The sequence below is a fragment of the Manduca sexta genome, chromosome 19 (genome assembly GCF_014839805.1).
Source record: "Manduca sexta isolate Smith_Timp_Sample1 chromosome 19, JHU_Msex_v1.0, whole genome shotgun sequence".
Taxonomy (NCBI): domain Eukaryota; kingdom Metazoa; phylum Arthropoda; class Insecta; order Lepidoptera; family Sphingidae; genus Manduca; species Manduca sexta.
The window spans coordinates 3,846,828-3,865,464 of record NC_051133.1 but is presented as its reverse complement, the minus strand read 5'-3'; the positions used below and the strand labels follow the sequence as shown (position 1 = coordinate 3,865,464).

At 33.2% G+C, this 18,637-nt stretch overlaps 1 non-coding gene across 1 annotated transcript; it reads left to right on the top strand.

The window, feature by feature from the left end:
• The first annotated feature begins 17,715 nt into the window (after positions 1-17,715).
• Trnae-cuc lies at positions 17,716-17,787 on the top strand. Its single transcript has one exon. It is a non-coding gene; the product is annotated as a tRNA-Glu (tRNA).
• The last annotated feature ends 850 nt before the right edge of the window (positions 17,788-18,637 follow it).

The window sequence follows — 18,637 nt, the reverse complement described above, 5'->3', positions numbered from 1 at the left end:
GAAGCTCTGATGAGCATTTATGCTTCGGATATCAGTTCCAAATGTGGTGCCAAAACCCACGTGTTTATGTTGGACGTTAATGGTGTCAATAGTTTTTTAATATTACTTTCTTCGTGTTTTTGTATTACATATTTTACACATTTTTTAATAGCTTTTTAGATGGTTATTCTAGGGGATTTGTGAAGCTATGGAGAAATTTCTATAATTGAAGACGTGGTAGAAACCACATAATTCTAATTTTAAAAAAATTGTAACGGTAAATCCAAGTAGTGATATTACCACGCAAATCATAATATAAGTTTATTTTAGTGACCGAATCTGAATTGTGTCACAGGGAACAGAAAGATATGTGAAACATTATCAACATAGTACAGAATATGCAATAATCAAAAAAAAAATATAGATATGTTTAAGCTTCAACTGTAAAAATGTCTAATATTTTTTATTAATTTTACTAACAAACCAACTAAATATATAAGCTCATCTATTGTGTAACTTCTTATGTTCCAAGCATCAAAGCATATAACAACTCATCGCGAAAACGGCTATTACAAAACCAATCCAAACATAACTACGCCTACACTCTAGACTACACGACTACGAAGAAAAAGAACTAAGTCGTAACAACCATCTCATACCCTCTTATGAGACGGTTGCTTGCTTGATTGTAAAAATGACCTCTCATTCTTACAATCAAGCAAGCAATGGGAGCAACAAAACAACCTCTGTTTATAAATATACCGCCTTTTTATGCGCATCCTTAATTTTTTACGCTTGTCATTATCGCTTATCATAGTTTAGTCTTTATTACGTTGCTTCTATTTAAGTGGCTCCTGAAAGGAAACAAGGGGAGATTAGATAAAATGCGTGTGCGCAGCCCTCTTACGATCTCATTAAAAACATCAAAATATGAAAAGGATAGAGGTATGTTTGGTACGTGTGCGAAAAGGACAGGGTACTTAAAGTGTGAGAAAATATGTTTTGAGTTATGGTATTTAAAAAGTTTTGTAAAAAAGTACTGTTCACACCTTTGGGAGGGTACATCCAATACCAGCAAGGTTTGAATTTATCTGCTATAATATACTTTTTTATAAAAGTTGATCGAAAAATATATATCACATATATAAGTCATAAAAAATCAAAGGAAATATATTTGTAAGATTACTTCAAACAGTGAAAAACCGAGAGATCGCAAAAATAATATACAGATCAGCACGTAATGGCACACATATACGAACAACCACCTTCAACTCTTTCATCTAAACGCGCCAATACTCGGTATTACTTCAGCGCCATTTATTTCAAATCACTTTTAAAAAATCCATTATTTCCAATGGGAGCAAATTACTTAGATAAAAAGTTGGCTATGTGTTAATTCAGGATATATCTAAATGGAGTTGTTTTAGCGTTTACTTCTAACAAACATCCATTTTTTCAAACTTTCGCATTTATAATATAATATACAAAGTAAAAAAGACTAGTAAGAAGTAAGATTGGAAAACTTAATAAATAAAGTTTCAAGAATGCTCCAAATATATCGACTAATACTACTCGAAATAAAATCAACTTTAATGACGTCACTAGCATTCCAAATTCGAACACAAGTAGCAAATGTCGTTACAGACAACCGTTCATAAATCGCCAACAGCTCAGCATTAAAATAAATGCATCGGCGGGTAAAGGGCACGTTTGACTCGACTTCCAAACAGGTGGTCTTATTTAAAGATAATCCCGTCTAATGCCGCATCCGTCGTTTCTGATATGTGCCGATGCACACGGATGGATTGTTGGTTACAGAATATGTTTGTTTATTTTCATTCAGTTATTAGTTTGATTTTTGTTCGATTTAAGAGATCAATAATTGAATAAATCATGAATTAGTATAATAATTCCATGGCTAATTAAAAATTTATAATTTCATATTTATTCATAATTTTTACGTATATTATACAGAAGTAAATGATATCCAATGCTAAATACAAGATAACAACCAATATGTAATTCAGCTCTCGGTGATCTTGCTACCATAAGGAATAGGTGTAATGCTTTTTAACAATCGAGCATCCTTGTCATGTTAACATTTTACTGTGAATCAAAAATATTCATCGATACATAAAGAAAAACAAAAATGAATGGACCCATTTTTAACAAACTTCCAATCATTTTATACCCTGACCTCAATAAAGTAAAACGATATTTTTTTCATATCTCAAAAACAATTAATCTCAATACCACATAATCGTAATAATCTCATTACCTTTAACAAATAAATGATTAGCGAATCACAAATCCCACGAGAATCGAACACTCGCCAAACACTATTGTAAAATGCCAATTATTTGCCGTCACGCAAACGTCCCCCGTGTGAACCATCAGGACTGCATTTTGAGTCCTAACTGTCACATGTTCAAATCCCCGCCGAAATATGCGAGGCGACGACCCGTTACATATTTTTTTGATCCTTTTTCTACTATAAGTTACTGCAAACGCGTGTAAGATTTCGCTCTGGACATCTGTAGACGATTTGAGTAGTTTATGGTTGCTTGTGATGGTGTAAACAGTGTGTAATAATGTTGATGCTGTTATGTAAAGATTTTGGGAATATTTTCTGGAAATCTTGTTTTATCAGTCTTTTTGACTAACAGCTGTTTCTATTAAACGATTGTAATCTCAATTTTCAATCTGATTCTGAAAATGAACCAATCAATATAACTCATTTTACATGCTAAAAAGTACTGAATGATCCATTTTTTATATACATCGGAAAAGGAAATTGAGATCGTTTACTGAAGATGGCATAATATGAATAGTTTGAAGGCCCATAGCAGTAAACCAAAGGCTTAAGAAAGCCGACGTTAATTTGTTTTGTATTGAAAATGTTTCGTACAGTCTAAAACTTCAAAATATTAATGTAGTTCAATCCTACTTTAAAGTGAAACAATTCCTCTTGCTTAGCATCAAGTATACCATTTGCTCAAATATTTGGTGACAAATTTCAGGATTTTCGAAGAGGTTACAATTTCAAAACCACGAAGACATGCAGAGAAGATGTAAAGTTGACTCTACAATTAGAATGAAGACAATAAGAGATATTTTTCATAGAACAGTAAAATTAAAAGATGCCACGGTCCATTATTATCCTTGCACATTCCATTAAACGTATTCATTATTGAAACGGTCATTAAAACTGGCACATTTAAAACCTCAGTTAATAAAGGTTAACCGTTAACACCTTAAATGCGAACGCACCAGCAAATGATACGCGCAATTTTTCACAAATTAAATTTCCATTAAGTTGCCGTCCCATTAGGCGACGACCGCTCATCCGCTTTTCATAATCCCTTTTCCACATCCGCAACTCGTTCCGAATCGACATTCACGGACTGCATTCGTTCCATTTTTAAAGTTAATTGTCGTGTTTGTTTTTTTTCCGGTCGATTCTCGAGTTCGCCGTAATTGGACCCGATTCGGGCGGAGCACCGTGAAATCACTAATCTGACTAACTCTGACAGCCATATGTCACTCGGTAACGAGACAGAGTCGGTGCATCAATTTTGATGTTATGCCACTAATGTTCTTGATTGTTCTTTTGTTTATGAATTTTGGATAATTACAAATTCCTTGGTCTGTTAGTGGAATTTGGTAGTTGGTCCATAGAGAGTAGTACCAATATACAGCGCGTTCCAGCGCGAAGCAACCATTAGTTTGAAGTTTTAGCGAAACAGACAGATATGAGTACATCATTGATACGTGTATATACTTATATTCAATTAAGTGGGCTTGTTGAATCGCCGACCGAAAATATCCGACTATAAATATTAAATTCAGTACTTTATATGAGATGATATTAACAAAATCTTACAAGACTCTTAACGCATCTCTCTCAAAATACGAAATGACAAGAAACATTTTGTTGACGAAATGCTGTCAGATTTAGGCAAAATACCTGCAAATATTTACCACAAAAAGGCGGCATTATATGTCGTAAGATATATCTGGTAATATGGCTTACAAAAAGTATAAAAAAACAGATTGATATCGCGTTCTCATTCTCGAGAATGACAACCGTGAAATAAATAAATACGATGTGATTTTAATAAATGTGAGGCATCTTTATAAATCATACGGTAATGATCCTTGCGTGAAAGGGTTTGGATGAACTGAGTGAATTTATTAGTAATTTCTTTAGCAAAAAAGTCAGTGAAGGTGCGTCGTATACAAAAATATGGAATAAATTGGACCAACCTGGTTTGTATTTAAATGTACGAATTTAGATAAAGACGTAACAAAGCACTGTGAGGACCTTAGAAGGCTTGCAACTAGATTATGATACCGAGCTAGGGTACAAAGGTAAATTAATCAAACAGTTCCTAATCTTAAGTATTACTACCTTCCTCATTGGGTTAAAACCTTATTCTTATGACGAGACGAGACCGTTAAAACTGGTTCAATGCAGGTTCGTAGGTTGCCACAACATCATTTATCACAAAGCAAGGAGCACCTACAGGTGAGGATAACTTATCTCCTAAACATATTGAGAAGACTCACTTAGTTTACAACTTTCCTGCACTAGACTCTATAAATGGAATGTAAAAAAATTAAAACAATTGTTTTTTTTTTTATATAAAACTTAATATTAATTTACATTGAACGAGACATATAGATTTAATTACAATTATTTGTGTTTACGCTTACAATACCGATAGTTTTTATAAGATAGAAACTAAAGTCTTTATAAAATGCTCTTGCGCATGATATACGTAGAGCCATCTAGTAGCAAGTGGATAAATTAATATCTGTCATATCATCTGTATAGGGGGCGTTGTATCGTAATATTAAGATAGAATTATTTGTTAATAATTATTGCATATTAATTTATTTTAATCAATCATCCCTAATCGTTTGTCAAGAGGACATTTTTCATTCACCCCTATTGTGAAATAGAAACTTTAATTAAAACAATGTGGAATTATTAAATAATTTCGCCCTTGAAGCCGCCTGTCAGCCAAACAATTCCTTGCAGTCCATCAAAATTAATCTAACCTAATCCGGGGACTGTCTCAAGTTTAAACAAAGATATTGCAAACTGAATATCAAGTGTAGCAAGTTAGATATACGGCAGAATATTGTGCAAACAACCGCTGCGTTTCAATTGTGCTTATTGGTTTTACGTGCGTGTTTTTATTTATCTAGTCATGCATGTGCACGGATAGAAGAATTCTTTTTAATATCATATATTTGTCGATACAAGAAATAAAATTCACCAATTACTAATAAATTCCACTTGCAAATACCTTCATAAATTGTAAATACGCGTATCAAAGGACTGTTTAGTAAGTTTTTTTTCTTCGGTTGCGTTAAATACGCGTACTATTTAGTAATTTTTTATTCTTCGGTTGCCTTTGTTGTTTACGTGCAATATAAACTTAAAAGTGTTTTTTTTTTTTATTTTATTTAGAAAAAAAGAGCCAATCATCGAAACTTGAATAATTTTTGACAAAGCTTTTTCCCAATGCGTTCGTAGACGAAATTTATACCCCTGTATTTTCAATTCCCAAAAACCGGAGTCCACCGTGATGGTTTATCCCCCAGTACATAATCGCCGCTTATTATTAAACTCTCACCCTTCTGCATCGCAGTTTATAAGTAACGATCCGGTTTCGCGGAGTAAACAATTTGGAATTCGATTTTGAACTTTGAAACTGTATATTAAGGAAAATGGGGGAATATTAGAGCATTGAACTCTGATACTGTCCAAAAGTTTGTATTTTTGTTCGTGTATTTTTTAATGATCATAGTAAGAGTATTGCTTAATTGAGTCACAATTATTTTATTTATTTATTTTAAGGCAAACAGTGGTAATAACATTAAATCAATTAATCCTTACAAATTACTAAAAATATTTTAAAAGCATTACCTTTAATTGCCACAGCATACATTTGTGTTGGTAAAAATAATTATTAAAATATAAAATAACGTTAACACTCTTAAAGCGATAATATATAATTAAAGAACAAAAAACTAACTGTACTTATATTAAATGCTTATAATAAATGGGAACCTTTAACCTCTATTTTTAAACTATAAATTATTTAGATAAAGCTTTCAAGAGAGTAAAATCTTATAAAAATTTTACAACCAGAAAAAGTAAAGCGCAAAGTTAGGTAACTGCCTGATACCATGACTACAACTTTGCCCTATACAAAACAATACTTTAAATCACTACTGTTGTGTATGTATTTATTATATGTATTGTATGTTGCTAGAAGATGAAAATAAACTAAATAAAAAGTAATGATAAAAATCGCGATGATGGCCATTGCTAGCGTTCTTGTATGACAGACGCTCTGTAGGGATGTGTCGTGCGTCTAGTGATGTAACAACTTCATATCATAAGTTAGTATCGACTGCTAAATGCCTCAGGATTTCCCCTCCAACGTAAAGGGCACACGATACACGCGCCAACTTATCGAAATTGCTTTCGCGTGATCGTAAACTCTTTGTACTGCAAATTGTTTGAAATCTGCCGTAAAGGGCAACTTGTTTAGCTTATGGCTTGCTTTTGAATTAATAAGTAGGAAAATTGTAATGGGTAATGGATGTGAGTTATTATCTTGACAGGTAAAATGGCAAAGAGTATTGTTGACATAGCGTATTTATTTTATACGATTTTTTATTGGCAGTATTGATTACTAAGCCCATACACTTAATAGTTATGTTGAAACTGTATAGTAGCAAAGAGTATAAACCAAACAATAACGACCAATGTGAGCTAGTACTGGCAGTATGCCGCTTTAAATTTAGAAATTGTATACTTCTCTTTTGTCATTGTCTAGTCTTTACTGTTCTCAATAAATCCACTAATCGTTTTACAATCCTAAGTTATTTCTTTCATAATCCATTAAGTTATTTGATTGATGAGCCTACAATTTTAATTTAGGTGACGTTAGTTTTTTTAGGGAATGGAAATAGCATTTTAATAAGTGAGGTCAGTTGTTAAGGGAATTCAAATAACATCTCATAGACCCCAAAACTCACCAGCAAATGGACTACCTTTCAGAACTATAGACAATGTATTGATGACGCTCATCATACAACTAAGTAAGATTATCTTTTAAATACATCTTTCTCCACAAGCACACACTCTAAAGAATATTTTTTTATTGCTTTGAATGACGAGACGAGCCTGCAGTTCGCCTGATGGTAAGCGATACGACCGCCCATAAACAGTAGAAACACCATTCAACCCTGAATTGCAAAGTATTGTTTGGTGTCCCACTGTGCTCGCCATCCTAAGACATGAGATGTTAAGTCTTATTATGTCCAGTAGTTATATTAACTACAATGTCCTACAAACCGGAACACAACAATGACTACACACTGTTGCTTGGCGACAGAAATGAGACATTCCGATAGTACCTACCCAGGCGCACTCTCACATATGAGAGACCTACCACAAGTATAAAGTATTTTATTAAGTCAATAAAGATGACACCTTTTAATACATACGACCTTCGAGTGATGAATCACTAACAATTAATTTCCTTGCAGTTATGTTTCATCACAAGACATGACTCATATGTGAAACTAGTGAACAAGCATGACTATGTGGGCTATAATTAATCTTGCTAGGCGTTTATATTTTATTTACTATATCATTTCTTTTATAATTTATTTTGAGCGTGATGGACTAAGGCCTAATTCCTCCTAATAGTAGAGGAGGCCCGTACCTTGCATTGCGACAGAGTATAATACAGGGCTAATATTGTTATTTTATATAGATGTCAAATTCTCCAAAAATGTTTATAAACCTTCGTTATAACTGTGCAGTACCTAATAAGAACTATTATTGTTACATGGTGAAGGCTCGGTGTAATCACTCGCCGGCCCGAACCACACTTTTTTGTTGGGAAATCGCTTTAAGATCCTGCGACAGCCCGAACCGAGGCGGGTATGTCGACTTTACCGGCCAACCTTTCGAGCTAGCGTACCGACTTAAACCCTGCGGTAGCTTCCTTCGTCACGTAAGGAAAGGTGATGAATAAGTACACTACTAAAGGCATTTTGAGTGCATAACTTATTGAACAGCAAAATCTTAACTATATTGGTTGCCAGAGAGCGAAAATCAGTCAGAAGTTGCGAAATGTTATGGTCCTTTTTTACAAAGGACCATAAAAAATGTAAGGCGCCTTTTTGTTCTAGCGATCGACTTGGACTCAGGGCCAGCTCTTAGGTGCCGTGCCGTTCTTATCTAGGTTAATATAGTTCTGGAAAGGACATTAATAATGGACCGAAATTTATTTAGATTTCGCCAATCTAATATATTTTTTTTTTTTTAATTTAATTAAACATTAAAGAATTACGAATGATTTTTTGTCCGACGATGGTACTTACATATTCACGGATCAGTTGTTCCAAAAAATATTTTTAATTATAGCTACCTATATGTTTATTCCAACGTCGAAAAGGTTTGTGTTTACGAAATTTATTTATTTTACTATTACAATTTTCATTTTACGAGGGTGTTGCGACTTTGTAGAGGCCAAAAGCCCTATATGTAATGAAACCCCGTCGAGCATAGTCACATAATTCAAAATATATTGAATACGAGTTCTATCCTAATTCCATTAGTTTATTGAATTTTTGAATATTATCCTCCTGTCCCACTTGAAATGGTTTTTATGAACTAGAATATACGAATCTATAAAATTATTATATTTTAAATTTTAATTTAATCTTGTTTTTCATTGTCTTTAGCATCTTCTGCAATAAGAACATTCACTACACGCCTTTCTATGTAGTGTCGCACTGAAATTACGATCAACTTTGCCTAGAAAATATAAAATACATTTTGTCGACAAAAAAATATATAAAACCCATTATCATTACAAAAACCGATCCCGATAATTACAATAAAAAGGGAGAAAAACGTAAACCTATTATTTATCACCAATAGCGATCTCATTATTTTTAACGAGCCGCCACACAATGTTTCACGTGCCAAAAATCTGCCCAATTTGTTGGAAAAATAAACGGTCAAGCGGGTAACTGGCCAAATTATGGGATTCCGTAGTCTTTCCGATTCGAATAAATAAAGCGGTGTTTTTATTTCGTGTCCTAGAATTGTTTTTTATCTTTGCACTTTGATTTTAATTGTTTTTATAGATGACGTTGATTTGAATGCAACGAATTACAAAGTAAAAAAATGTTGTTACTTTGGGAATATTAGATAGGGGAAAAATATATCATATTCTATATTTTTCTTGTTTCGCAATGGTAAATATAATTAACAAACTCCACGAAAATACATACAGCCATATTTAGACAAATTCAAAATGGCGGAACCCTAAAAATAAAATAGCTAAGTGATTACCCCCGCGCTGTCCACCACCGGAGAGCGTTATTGCGTCGCGCAATATATTTTATGGGTTGGCTATTATTTCACAATAACCAATCAGTGCCACGCATGTCACTTACTTGACGTTCCCCAGTAAGCTCTGACATTGCCAATGATTATTGTCATTGATGACTCTGCATTCGATACTATGAAATTTATAAAATATATTTTTGATTACGAAAAAATTAATGCGAACAAATTTCTACCCGTTCTTGTATTGCATGTAATGGAAACCTTAAAAATATTTTTAAAACGAAGAAAGCTATATTTTTTATAACATTTAGTATTTTCCTGAATATAATGTACCTAAATTTCACCACAAAAAGGATATTCGCTTGCCAAACTGCCGTAGCGATTTTTTTTTTTTTAAATATTTCCTTTGTTCACTACATTGATTTCACAACATAAATTCACTGGACTGTGCACAAAGTATTCATCAATATATTTGTTTTATTGGGTTTTGTGTATTGTTGACAAGTTAGCTTACATCAGCGAAAATTATTTCTTATGTAATCCTACAATATAATACTTATGCATAATATTTGTTTATTCTTCTTTACCACACAAAAAATATTTTCATATTTCAAACATGAATTCAAAGATAAACCCTCATCTAACTAAATCATAACAACCTTAAAATATTCAGACCAAATACAATAACATTGACGGGAATACCAATACCAAATATTTGCTGTATAAAAATATGACTTTTACAATATTTTTGAGGGAGAAACAATCACACCCCTTCCCGAGTTTAATAACAAAAAGTGTTTTATTAACTTTATGGATGTAATAAAATTTGTACAAATATTATTTACAGGGCAACCAGAGTCAATTTCAAACGAAACATTCTTGAATATAGAATCATTCAAGGAAATAAGTCAGTATATATCAACAAAGTCCTTGTAATGAAAACATTAATTTATTATTTATTAGGTTTTCCAGCAGACTTAACACTACAATAAAAATAATTAAAATATAACAACTTGTAGCTATAATGTAAGCTTAAGTTAGGAAAACTTAACATGTATATAATTTAATTTAAAAGTGTTTTCAAGCGCAGCATATTAAACATTTAAATAGCAATATAATTTAGAGGCATTCACGCATTAATTTAACCTATGCCAAACTATATACGAGTAATTCTTGAAGAGAAGTTTCAAACATATATTCAAGTAATATAAGAAAAGTTAAATATTAATTTAACTTTTCATGAAAGAATGTCCCAATCCAAGTAATACAAATCTTCGATTCTGGAGTTGTAGAGCCAATGAACGCACTATTCGTGGAGAAATTTTCAATCAGTATCATCATCATTATCAGCCACATAAAGTCCACTGCTGAACATAGGCCTTCCTCAAAGATCTCCAGACGGACTGTCGAAAACGGCCTGTATCCAATGTGTTCCTGCAACTTTTATCAAGTCGTCTGTCCACCTTGCAAGTGGACGTCCAACGCTACACTCGCCGGTGCGTGGTTTCTCATCACTATAATATCTATAAGTTTTTGCATCGGCTGCAGTATCTTCAACAGTTGAAACTAGAAGCCCAAGAATCGCTGTCTTACGATCGTTTTCAATAAACAATCCCTATTTTAATCTTCGATCTGGTCTCGAGATTAATCCAATCAAAATAAGTCACTCTTACGCATGTCAAACTAACGTTGCCTGATTGGTCCATTATCGCATTGGATCTTAAAAAGCGATTAGGATCGCTTATTGAAAACCACGGTTAAATAGACATAGAATTTAAACCCAAACATCATAATTCATTATCAGTCACTGGATGTCCATGAACATGAGCCTTTCCGATTTCCAGATTGACCTATTGCAAGCAAAAATCATTACATTCCATAATACAAAAATATCACACGTTATAATAATAATATAATAATATCAGCCCTGTAATATATACTGTCCCACTGCTGGGCACGGGCCTCTTCTACTACTGAGAGCGATTAGGCCTTAGTCCACCACGCTGGCTTAGTGCGGATTGGTAGACTTCGCACACCCTCAAAATTCCTATAGAGAACTTCTCAGGTATGCAGGTTTCCTCACGATGTTTTCCTTCACCGTTAAAGCATGCGATAATTCACAAAGAATTCACACGTTAGGAAGCAAATATAAAAACAGCAAACTCACATAAAACATTAAATATTCCATGCCCCTGGTCGGAACGGAATGAAATCACCGCTCCCCGCAAGTTCGCCAGTGCAATTAAACAAATTGAATGTCGCCGAGCAATTCATTACGGCCGGTGTACAGGAACACTGAACACTGTCAACCTCAAGTGAATTGTGCGAATGTTTCGTTTTCTATATGTTTAAGACCGATATTATATCGAGGTACATCTCTATTGTTATTGTTAGATTATGTCGAAAACTAAATTTATTTTACTAAGAATTTTTATTTTATTAATAGAACTTGTATATATAGAGGAGTATATATTATGTGGGCTTAATGCCAAAGGTATTTCTAGTAATTGACATTAACGTGAGGTAGAGATAAATAAGTGTATTTTGATTTATTTATTCTGTTTTGGTACAATAAAGAAATAAAAATAATGCATCGACAAATGATGAGATAAATAAATATTTTATTATTTTATAATATGGAATTCTTATTCTATATATACATTATAAATATAAGAATAATATAAATGAATAAATACATACTATACTGTAAATCAAAGTGGCTTCACCAACATTTGTCTAACTCTCATTTAAAATGCCAGAAAGAAAATATTTTTTCATCAAACAACCTGACTAAATATAAAAATGAAACAAATTGAAAACTTTATACATAAAACTGACATTTTTAATTCGCCTGTATATGCTTTATCCTAGGAATGAAGTTTATCTAGTGATTGAAAAATCAGCCCTAAAAGGAATAAGCAACAAAATTATTAACGATAAATACATAAGTGAATAATAATTGAAAAGGCTTTGCTTTTGGTCGTTATATTCTTACGCTATTTTTGCTAAATGATAAAGCTCAGTTCACAATTCACAACATAAGATTGTCATAAAAAAATAAGGGCTTTTTCTTATCCATGTCACCTCGTGACTGTCTTTGGACAATTCCTTATGAAATGAAGCTATTATATCAAAACATTAATAGTAAAATTGTATTATAACACCAGAAAACAAACCCCGGTAGGCAACGGCTTGGCTGTACCATAAGGCTGAACGCTTGCTCGTTTGCCTACAAAAGCTAAAAAAAGAAAAAAAAAACAAACAAAACTACAAGTCATTAGAACACGCATTCATATTAACTTAAAAGGCAATAAAGTAACGATTTCTGTGAAACGCTTTGGTACGCTAAAGAAAAATCGGTCGATTGAAGAATATTGTAAACAAATCACAAAAATGGAACTTAATAAAGCAGTACATAAAGGAGGAAAACGATAACCTCACCGGATATCCGGTTACGCGTTCCAATCAAAGATGGTGGGCAAATTGTGCGAAGCTGGGAAAGATCAGCGAGTATAAAGGGTGACAAAATTCCAATTTTCCGGAACGTTCCAAGTGTAAACGATGATTGACTTGGACCCCCTTAGTGGTTTCGGTATCAGGGCTGCGACTTCGGAAGTGCTTTTTAATATTAACAAGTCTTAAGTGTAAGTCTTTGAAGCGAGTTCAGTTGCCAGTAATGTTTAGGATAATCTGCAAGTTGAAAAATGTGATTGCTATTTCTTTTATTATTTGCTACTGCATCATCATCATCAGCAATATAAAGTCCACTGTTGAACATAAGCCTTCCTTATGCTACTGCGAATATAGAAAATTATAATAATCTGATTTAAAATGATCGTAGTTTGATCCAGGTTGAACAAACATAATGAAATCAAGCGAGAGCTACAAATCTACCTATTTGGAAAACTTCCGAAATAAATATTCTTGTCTCTCTTAATTTGGCACCTTCTATTATATCTATATGCATCTATATACAATTATTCGAATTCCGAAACCAAGATCTGACCATTACACAAACGATGTCAATTCCAACCCTCCACGGCGCGTGCATAACCTGTTAATACAAAATGGGGCGCAAAACGTCCATTATTATCAGTTGCATGGACAGGGTTTTTCATTGTAGTGAGAGGTGCCGACCGCTAACTGCGGCGGGGCACCGCAGTCGCCAGTCCATTACTTGCCTACAACGCTCGTTCATTACGGAAACCTGGCCGAAAACCCTCACTATTCAGTTATTCTCGTGGAATTCTCGACGTGGATCGGCGCTGGGTTAACATTATGTAACAATTGTGTTGTAGGAGTTTTAGTATCTGTTGTAATATCTACCGTATGTTAGAAAGTCTTAGGTAAGAATTTATATCATAATAGGACTAGTTTTCGGATTTTATTACGGTTTTTTTAATTTATAATTTTCTCCTGACGTTACGAAGACTCCAGCTTTCATAGTCACGTGGCGGAGTGGCGGTCAAGAATAATTAATGAGTTATTGCGATATTATACTATTGAATCAATAAGTAAGTTAGAAAGTGATTTTATCATCATTTTAAGTGATAAACTCAGACAGATAGTAGCTATATTCTACACTAAGAGAAGGTTTGCTCGTCTAGATTATTTGTCAATGACCCATAAATGCGACAATGAACTTAAAAAAACGTACAAAAATACTAATCCTAATTTCTATTCGATTTACTATGACTCCTTTGGCATGCTATTCGATCCAACTATGATGCTTGTGACAGCCCATTAATGCTTCAACAAAACTGTGATCAGTGTTGAAATGAAATGCCTCTTACAAAATTATACGCTCATAGTATAATAATAATAATATCAACCCTGCATTTTATAACGCCCCATTGTTGGGCATGGGCCTTCTCTATTACTGAGAGGGATTAGGCCTTAGTGCACCACGCTAGCCTAGTGCGAATTGGCAAACTTCACACATTCTCAAAATTCCTATAGAGAATTTCTCAGGTATACAGGTTTCTTCACGATGTTTTTCTTTAGCATTAAAGAAAGCGATAATTCATAAAGAATACACATATGATTTTTAAAAAGTCAGGAGCGTGTGCTCTTTAGTTTTGAATCTGTAGACATTCGTCTCGACAATCCGTTCCACACCCAACTAGGCTATAGTCGCTCGTACTCACAGCTCTAGTCACCATTATATACAGTTTACATTTGATACTAACCTACTAACCTGATTACGTTTCCGTTCGGTTAATTGTTAACTCCAAAACTTGATGCATGCCCGAGCATTTATAATTGTCATTTAAAATAAATTAATTTTCAATAATTATCGTCGCAACTTCAAGTGTCGTGGATGTCGAATTAATAAATCATTAATTAAAAACGAGGACAATTGCGCTGACCGCACATTTAAATTAAAATTTTAATAATTAATGTTATTTCTTTTGAGTTTTATTTTTCTACGCTTTTTTTATAAGGGCACATCTGTGACCCCACTGTACCTGATGGTAAACGAAGTGGAAGATAGTATCGACTGCCGAAGGTAAACACCCCTCGCCAATCGACAGAAATATGCCGGCCTATTGGTACCAGATATCCACATTCCCGGTTGATTCCGAAACGAAGCACACTGCAACTGCGGCAGGTTTTTAGCTCGTGTACGGTGATCGCTATCGGGACTGATATAAAACATATCCGATCACCAGCAAATATAAGCATCTTGGGTATAAAATACGGCAATGACTATCCAACTCTCACCAGGTCTAAGTAACGGTACAAATTTCGTGGATTTTGTGGAAAAACTGACAGCGCCCCACTGTTCGGCCGTTCCTACCACGAGCGTTAATGAAATCGATTATTATCCGATTTTTCGTAATAAAACGGCGTCCATTCTTTCGCCTCATTGTCTTTATTTATTATTAGTGATGTTACCTTTGCATTACTGTTGGACAGGTATCGGTACATTTAAAACTGAATTGCAACTATACTGATAATGACTGGTTTATAAATTGTTATTTTAAGTAAAGTAAGACAAGAGACCGGTCGCTAATTATAAGCATTATGACTACTTTTAGTAGAAACACCATCGAGGAATTAAAAATGTATGCTAATGCTAAACATCAAATAAAACTATTTTTCTGATTGTATCGGGGTTTTTTATAATTTGATTTTCTTTCCACCTTTGTAAGACTTTACAGCCTTCATGGTCACGGAGCGGACTCCGGAAAATCAACAAAAAACAGCGATATAATCCGAAAAATAGTTTTATTTCGAATACTTTATATAGCACTGTACTGTCGTTGACACCCTTCGCTAAAGTTCTTAAGCCTATGAGACCTGCCTAGTGCACAGCATAGCATACAAGACAATGTAATCCGTAATATATCGTGTACCCGCTCTGATAAATTCTCCCTAAGTCAACTAATATCTAATATTATAATAAACATGTGACTGACTAAATTGTACCCTCAAATTATTGGTATGACTAATATCTAGTATAATAGCTATGTCAATGACTTATTTTAATATTTAAAGACTTCTGGTCAGACACATTACGCCGGCTTAAATAAAGTACCACGAACTGGAAAAAATAATCATAAATTCCAAGGTCTCTCAAAGTACTTCTGAAAAGGCTTTACCGACAAAACTTGTCCTCAAAGATTTCTTTAACAATTTAAATAAAACATTTTCCTCAATGAGACAGCAATTTCTTGTAATTAATTTAACAGCCACATAAATCTCGACAGCCCCATAAAATGTCGCTGTTAAAAAACTTCGCTAGATAATCAAACTTTTGACTTATTAAGGCTGTGACTAAGCCCTTAAGAATTACATGCGGTAACTATAAAAATTAGATTTATTACAACCGCAAAATAATATAATGCTCACGGAATTAGAGAGTGTAAAACGTTCCTACGAATGAAAGGTTATAAGTTTTGTAAGATGTGTGATAAAGTTACAAAATATAAATAGTTTTTTATTCATTTGGCTAAGCAGTGATTAGTATACTAAATAATATAATACCGACCAAAGAATTAAAAATTTAAAAATTACGTCCTTGGAATAGCAAGAATTGTACTATCTTCCTAGACAATTACAATCTAAAAGTAAAATAAATATAGATTTCTTTCTTAGATACAAGCGCAAGAATATAAACATTATGTAAAAAAAATACAATTTCCTTGAATTACTTTTATGTTTTATTTCTAGTATTAAATTGCCATTTATTATTTCCCAAAATTGCATTTTTATTTTATAACATTCATCGTTCAAGGAAACATTAATTACTATAGAAATATAAGGCAAAAAACTAAAAGGGACCCTAAAAATATTCATTCTAAAGTAGACCACACAACATTTAAAACTTGTTGCAAATAAAAATTTACGAGGCTTAAGCAACCGTCGTAAATTGCCTACGCGCCGTGATATATTGCTTTGGTCATAGATTGCAAGACACCGCTGGATTTCCGAATTTATGTGGCATTTGTCACAACAGGATAATCGGTCTTCAAGGATGATTACTTAATTAATCGGAAACTTTTACATTTTCGATGACTATAAAGTGATTTGTCACTCGTCATGTTATAGCTGCTTATAAATAGACACGCTCTACAGAGCCTTGTACTCTACTTAAAGCCTTAAGTATGTAGTGCATGATGTTACAGCTTTTCGAGTGTAATTTTTTAAATTTATTTTATACGTACCTAAAATTACCACACCGCACCTGATGGTAAGTGGTGTGGGGTCCAATAGCATGTCGACTGACGAGAGATGTTGGATATTGGAAAATATATAGTAATTACACAGATTTTTAATAATATTTAAAATGAGACAGAAGCAGGATTACACACTGCTGTTCGGCGTCAAAAATAGAAATGATGATGGTAGGTACTTACCCGTAAAAGGCCTTTGGATATAAGAATATCCCTACGTTTACTTATTTTTTATAAAATATATACTCTTATCTAAAAATCGTTTTGTGAGTCTCTCGATCACTAATATTGTAAATATATTTTTTAGATTTTAATACATAATATAATGAATTTGATATATTTATGAGCGATAATATCTACAAAGATATCAAATTGTGTGATCCAACAATTTCTATGGTATCAATTCTATTGATGATAAAGCATAGATAATAATAAAAAAATCACTCATAAAAATATGTTTTTTGTATTTTATTCTTTGCTCTTATACCAGAAAATGAATATTTACTTATTCGTGTTAATTAACCCTAGACTAAGTGCGCTATGAGTAAAAAAACTATGTTTATTAACTGGCACTTTGTAGAAAATAATTTAATAAATCCCCTTTTCCCAATATATAGCAGCCGTAATTGCGATAACTCCTCCCTTAGACTGTTCTATACATCAGCATCCGGTATGGTCTAGTGGCTAGGATACCTGGCTCTCACCCAGGAGGCTCGGGTTCGATTCCCGGTACCGGAAGGCATTTCTTTTAATATTTATTGCATTACTATATATTTTTGAGAATATTATTAAAATTATTATGTGAATTCGCCAATCAGTCATTAAAATATTTTTAACATTAATTTTTTTATTCCAAACTAAAATTGGATTGGATTTTTTTTATCACACATTATAAATGCGCTAACAGAAGTCTACAAAAGGTCTAATTTTTATTTTTAATTTTTTTTAAGCAAAGTTTAAGTTTATGCACAACTAAGTTAGATGGCGTTGTAAATAAACAAAAAAATCCCAGACATTGTACGTTAATCAAAACTTGAGACGCAATGTTAACGAAGCGTAGTCTAGTGTTAATTTATATTCACAGCTAAATGCGGTTGCAAAAAGTTTAAGGACAGCGCCAGCACCGCCTTTTGCTTATACCAATTTATATTTCTGACTTATGCCTACCCTTTACATGCTACGTATAGATTGTTCATCTATTTGATTCGCAGTAATGACTATCGGTTGATTTTATTTGAATATGCAATTTTTTTTTGGGTTACAATTTGGGTTCAATTAGCAATATTTTTTTTTAAAAAAAATTGTTGTTATTTGTTATCATATACATTTCTAGATATTTTATATTTATGAGATTTGCCCTTTTTGAAATTGTGTAAAAAATTGGTGATTTTTTTTTGCTTTGAATAACGAGACGAGCTTGCCGCTCGTCTGATGGTGAGCGATACGACCGCCTATAAACAGTAGAGACACCATCCAACACCTTGAATTACAAAGTATTGTTTCGTATTCCACTGCGCTCGTCATCCTGAGTCATAAGATGTTAAGTCTCATTAAATCCAGTAGTTACACTAGCTACAATGTCCTTTTA